Below are 7,037 nucleotides of genomic sequence, written 5' to 3'. Positions count from 1 at the left end.
TTTTAAACATCCGTCCCTCAAACCACCCCCCTTTTTAAATCGGTGGCACATCGAAAAGTCAAACTGATCCCCATCATATATAATGAATTCTTCCACAGCTGACGCAAGTTGCACGTGAGTCAGTTTCACACTTTATTTATTTTTAAAAATTGGTGTTTCACTTTTATGACTTGAAGCTGTTAATAACAATGTGCATGTAAACATGGTCAATATAATCATAATGAACAGTTCTGCGCGTTGGATGAAGTGCAAACGTAATTCTTGTTGAAATAAATATTTTACAAAATTGCTGATCCGCCGATCGGAAACATATTTTTTTTCCAAGACCGCCGAAACCGCCGAGCCGATCTCCGATATTGCCACTATGGTTGGTTCGTGTACTGTACAGCTGACATCGGAACCTTGGACATCATGCGACACTGTCGGCTCACGATGAGATGAAGGATGCCAAATGGTTGTGTGTACTGCCAACATGCTACGGCTTCTATGATTATGTAACGCTGTTCTAAAGTTTTCAGACGTCAAATGCACGTTTGTTCTTAATTTGCTATCCGTGTCGTAAGGTGTGAATTCTTGTGTAACGAACAGAATAACATTGATGCACATTTGTTCCTGACAATTTGTGGTCAGATGGTGTAAATGTCCAATGTTTTTGTCACGAGGTCCGACTATATATATATGTGTGTGTGTGTGTGTGTCCATCTATCTACCAACCTACCTATCTATAATTAAGTTGGACAGTGTAAATGTATCTTTTAATCATGTCGATGTCAAGTATTATTCCTTGTATGCACTACCATTACATTATAACAACCATTATGCTGTCAATTTAATTATTTATTTAAATATTTTTGTACATACTTATATGTTACATGCTCCCGTCAAAATCATGGATTTGATGAATGTTCAGTTGAGTCCTGATGACCAATAATACCACATTATTTATAAAACACATTAAAAAGTTGAAGTTTACTGGTTAAAAGCATAGAAACTACCAAAATGACCTTGCCCTTGGTTACATGCACAGGGTTGATGTGTGTGCACTGTTCGTGTTACTTGATGAACGTCAACTTCATATCAAATAAGCAGGCCATCCATTCAAAGATACAAAGTTATTAACACCTAAACTTCTGCAAAACAGAAGAAATTAATATTTGTAAACATTAGGGCCAATAAACAAGTGGAAATACGATCAAATATGAATGTTAGTCAACCAAATGTCACAGTCAAACCATGGACAGATTTGCTTTTTTTTTAATTGCATTATTCATTGCATCAAAGACAAAAACAATTTGCACAGAACGTGATAATTCCAATATTATTCTTTGGTCTTAGTTGGTAGAGTGCCCACTTGAGATGCTTGTGTCATAGGATCAAATCACCTCGGTGAACCCATTCTCTGACTGTTTCCTGTTCCAACCAGTGCACCACGAATGGTATATCAAAGGCCATGGTATGTGCTGTCTTGTACAAAGTACATATAAAAGATACCTTGCTATTAATGGAAAAATGTAGCAGGTTTCCTTTCTAAGACTGTCAGAATTAAAAAAACATTTGGCCTCCAATAGCTGATGATTAATAAATCAATGTGCTCTACTTTTGTACATTGATTCATTATAACAATTGCAATACTTCAGTATCCTAGATTCGAAATTCTTAAAAATCTTTTTAACCTGTAAACAAAATGTTTTAACATTGTGCCACCATTTTTATTATTTTAATAATGATAAATAAGACAGAACAACTTTTAGTACTACATTTTATTATCAAATAAGGATTAAAATACAATTTGGTGTAAAAAAAAGGGACCCTAAAATACTTATGTTTACCTAATAAGAATATGACATCTTTAATAGTTTGGCATTGGGTTCCTCTATTTCTTAAACATGCAAATTGTGATCAAACTTTCAAAATATATTTGTACAAAAAAATCCCAAACACTTGTAGTTACAAATCGTTGAAAAATATAAACATCAGCAGTTATTTTTGTGACTTGAAATATTTGTAAATTGAGAATATTACAAAAAAATTTCTAATCAACCAGGCAACATAAATTTTGAATTAAATTCCAAAAGGATAATAAACGGATCTAATATCAAAAAACATATTTAATTTTAAAAATATAAACATGCTTTCCAACTAAACCTGGTAAACCTGCGGTTATCAGGTTTATAGCCTGTGTAAAAACCTTAGCACAGCTTGATCTCTAAATTCTGTAATGGACAAAATTAAATATTAATCTGCTGTGAAAAAAAACCCCACCAAGAAAATGGTAACATTATACTCTGACAGTATGCAAACATCATACCAGTAATATATAATACTGGATATGAGCAATAATATTATGACATTAAGAAAATAACCATGTTACCATCAACTCTCTTTGCAACTTCCAAATTTCTTTAAATGTGCAATATTTTACTGCATATACACCCCAAATATCACTGTTAAATATATGTTATCTATATAATTTGGAGATGTGAACCCAACCAGTTCATGTGTGTTTTAGTCACATAACTGACTGTACAAACTACAAGTACAATCAGTGATGAAGGTCAGGAGAGAACAAAGGGTATGGCAGTAGTTTTTTTTTAATTACCAATAATATCTTTACAGATGACATGCACATTATTATACTTGTAACAAACAATACAAAGAAAATGCACTTTTGTTCTTCTAAAACAGTGTTAATGCTTAACAAATGTACAATGATTTGAATTTGTTTCAAGCTAAATACTGCAAATAACAAAATTTGCGATTGTATGAAGGTTGATGTACATGTAAGCAGATTATGTATACCTACTAATAGTAATTTCCAGAAAGATCATACTAGACCAATCAGAAAGTCTTATTTCAAAAGCAGTTGCACACTGTAGTCATGCTTAAAAAAAATAAAAAATAAAAATTACTGCTTGAAAACTCTTCAACAAACACTGAAATCATGAAATTGATGAGACGAGTCCACAACAAAGCAGTTTTTGATACTGTGTATCAAGTGATTAAATCAACTTACGTTTTGAAATAACTTTATATCAGTCACACGAGAGAGAGAGAGAGAGAGAGAGAGAGAGAGAGAGAGAGAGAGAGAGAGAGAGAGAGAGAGAGAGAGAGAGAGAGAGAGAGAGAGAGAGAGAGAGAGAGAGAGAGTAGAGGAGAGGAGAAGAGAGAGGAGAAGAGAGAGAGAGAGAGAGAAGAGAGAGACATTTATTTATATGCCAGTACAATAATGTAAATAATAAATGCAGTGGCAAGGTAAAATTTAGCACAGTACATACATAACAATACTAAAGTTAACAAACTGAACATACATCACGCCTACCAAGGCAAAGTTGTGTTTGAGAGAATGGCTATATGTTGAATGAAGTAGGTTTGGAAAGCAAAATGTTGGTATATAAATGAATAATGAAGAATGACATAAAAGAAAAATGCTTTATATGCTGAATACTACAATATAAACTAGAAAAATCTGAACCAAGCAGATTGATATTTTAAACATTCAGTCACCCATGGAATCTAAAGGTACATGTAATTACATGAATTTAAATACTTTGGTTGAGATTGACAACAGTACAAAACCATGAAATACTTTAGACAAACACTAAAAACATACACAAGCAGATTCGACACAAAACAACTTTACATTTTTAATGATTAATTTAGAACATTCTCACAAGTACTCAACATTGAACTGTAATAACATTGTAACCGAGTTTCAAAGCTTGAGCTGTACATAAATACAAAACTTTTGTTTATACAAAACAATACTAAAAGCAGTGTGCATGTGTGTCTGTATGTCTAACCTATATCTCACTACATTTGAGATAATTAAATGTACATATTTTGTGGAGAAAAGTAATACAAAACAAGAGTACCAGTGAGGTACATGATACATCCATCAAGAGTTTGATGGAAAAGCACACAACTTATTCAATGTGTTATATGAATTGATAAGGAAGATATGACGAGACGAAGATTTCCTTTATGTGCAGTAATGCATGAAAGGTAGGTCACAGTAATCTAGTTATTATATGCGACACACCACCATCTCAGATTATACTTGCATGCAAGGTTTGAAGATTCAGTATGAATTGATAAGATATGGCCCAGACAAGGAAAAGGACTTCCTTTAATTTGCAGTAATGTATGAAAGTAGGTCATGGTGACCTAGTTATGGTTCACGACACATCGCTACCCTAAGTTCTACTTGCATACAAGATTCGATGGTCCTATATGAATTGACAAGACATGCCCCAAAAACAAAAAGTTTATGGATGTACAGACAACGCAATACCATTATACAACCCATCAAAGACATATGTATAATAAATTAGAATAATGGGATTTCAAATTCTTCAAATTCATTATGTGCATCAAATCAGTTTAACAAGAAACTTTATTGCAGACCTTTTAGATGTGGGTGATCAGGTGGGTAATGATTTCTTTTAGGTTTTCCTTTGATGTTGATCAATCATTTTATCACCGGCAAAACACCAATCAGTGAGCACTGCAGATGTCATCCATGCTGTCTTGTACAGTACTGGCATGACAACTATTATACAGGCTTCAACTGGACAGGCTGACTACTACTCTGTAAGCATCAACTTATCTGTTCCATTGAGGTTACAAAGAACAAAATTAGATCAACAGCTTTTCTTTTCAAGTTTTGCTACCATGACAATTCACATCTTTAAATCCCAGTAGACATTCTGGCATGGTGAGATGACATACTGTAGTTCTATCTTCAGGACATTTTATTATTATTATTATTTTGGCCCCTCTTTGGTGATCTGTTATGACCTAATTATGTTTACTTCAAAATGGCAAGACAAACATTTTCTTTGCGTTTATGAACTAAGTGGCAATATGATTGGCTGAAAGCCGCTGGATCTTTTGTTTTCATGTCTTGAACCCTGAAATTTATGCCAGACTCTCCCCCCCCCCCCCCCCCCCCTTCTATAAATAGCTGCATTATTCAGGCACCCATGTTTAAACTAAAGTTGATGATTATACATTCTGGCATCATTATTTTGCCTTCGTACACAATAAGTTTCATATATTTTATCACCACTGTTTTATATTTTAAAAACACTTTTCCTGTTCTGGTTGTTTTGACACAAATTTAATTGGTATTGGTGGTATACTGACTTTTTACACAGGTATTACATTTATCTGTGAAGCCTACTACAGGTTATTTGTGAACCTGTATCAGTCACTTCCTTAATTAGTATATAATAGAGATTAACAACAGTCTCAAATGATGGCTCTGTTTTGAGGATCATGACTGTTAATGCCACAAAAATAGCAATGAATGTGTGCCTTAAGACTTCATCTGTTGACACAATTTCTAAATAAATATAGATTTTTCTAATGGGATGGTATAAGAATTGAGGTTGTCATTAGGTGTGCTTTCACTGTGTGTGTGTGTGTGTGTGTGTGTGTGTGTGTGTGTGTGTGTGTGTGTGTGTGTGTGTGTGTGTGTATGTATGTGTGAAATCACCAAATGTAAAATTTCAAAACTTAATTGTTAAATTTTAGCACTAAAATTACCTCTGGCACATAAAAAATAGTGATTTTTAAGCAAATAAATTTATTTTGAAATGAAAGTTAAGTTCTATAAACATATTAAAACTATTCAAAACTGTAATTTCTGACAAGTTCCCCAATATTGAATATGAGACATTAAAGTATCGCAAAAGGCCAACAGTAGATCAAACTGCGAATAGAAAGTATTACGATGTCATCTCTAACTTACACAATAAATATTTCATCATCTGTTACTCAAAGACAATAAAAATTAACACCATTTCCAAATGAAATGAATGCTTTCAAGCTACTTAGGCACATTTCCCCCGGAATAGTTAACAGAGGAATTTATTTACTGCCATTTAAATATGCCTGTTGTCACGTAATCAAGCCATTTGATGGGTGGTAGGATTGTTTTTTGTATTAAACTGTTGAAAGAGAAAAAAATAGTTATGCATGGCTGGTGTTTATGGGTTTTATGTGCTCTAATCTGATTTGAACTTCAGTGAAGAGACAACACCTGGACAATTTACAATGATCCACAATGTTTTTGTGGGTTTCTGTTTAATGACAGTAATAGTGCAAAATATTTAAATTTGTGCATTCTTTTATTTGTAGCAAGGTTATTAAATTATTACTGTGATGTGTTAGAATCCTCATTTATTTGCAATTTTTGCAAAAAATTAATGATCTACAGTATAAATTATTTTCCTTTTGCATATGTTCTAATTTTGTACTTAGCATATAATTAATTGCTAATCATACAGGGTTTTTTTTTTATGGGGGGGGGGGGGGGGAGAGAAGAAAGAAGAGCAAGTATATATATATACCAATCCTTGAACTTTTTTTTCATCTTTTTAAGATCTTAAAACTTAAGAATTAACAAAATTAGTTAATATCAACACTTCACTACAGGTACAGGAGAAAGAGCAAGTATATATAGGTATACATGCCCTTAACTTTAAAAAAAAATCTTTTTAAGATCTTAAAACTTAAGAATATCAAAATTAGTTAATGACAACACTTCACTACAGGTACAAAAAACCCATATTTGCACAGATAATGTAAGTGCCTAAATTAAAATATTTATTTAAGAAACTGTTAAAAATGTATGATGTATATGTTGAATGACACTGCTAAATGTCATAAATAATCCCATCAAGTACATTTTTTAAATCTAGATTCTGCACCCACATAAGCCACAATATTGTTTCTAAATGAGCTAATAAGCAATATTATAATACATATTAAAGGGACATACCCTAGTTTTTAAACACTAACGCAGATTTTTACTATTATAACCATACTTAGATTTTATTGTTTAGATTACCAATTTCCGTACATTCAAAGTTTTTTTTTATCATCCTGGTGTTTTTAATATCACAAAATGCATTTCTCATATTTTAAAAAATGCACGTCCGTTTGAGAAGTAACAGTTATGGAGTCAAGTTTTAGTCTATTTCTAGAGGGTATTTCACCATTTCAAAGTAACAGACTCATGTTTCACTCAATTG

Source organism: Gigantopelta aegis, chromosome 6 (assembly GCF_016097555.1).
Source record: "Gigantopelta aegis isolate Gae_Host chromosome 6, Gae_host_genome, whole genome shotgun sequence".
In the NCBI taxonomy this organism is placed as follows: Eukaryota; Metazoa; Mollusca; class Gastropoda; order Neomphalida; family Peltospiridae; genus Gigantopelta; species Gigantopelta aegis.
Note: the sequence above shows the minus strand (reverse complement) of the source record.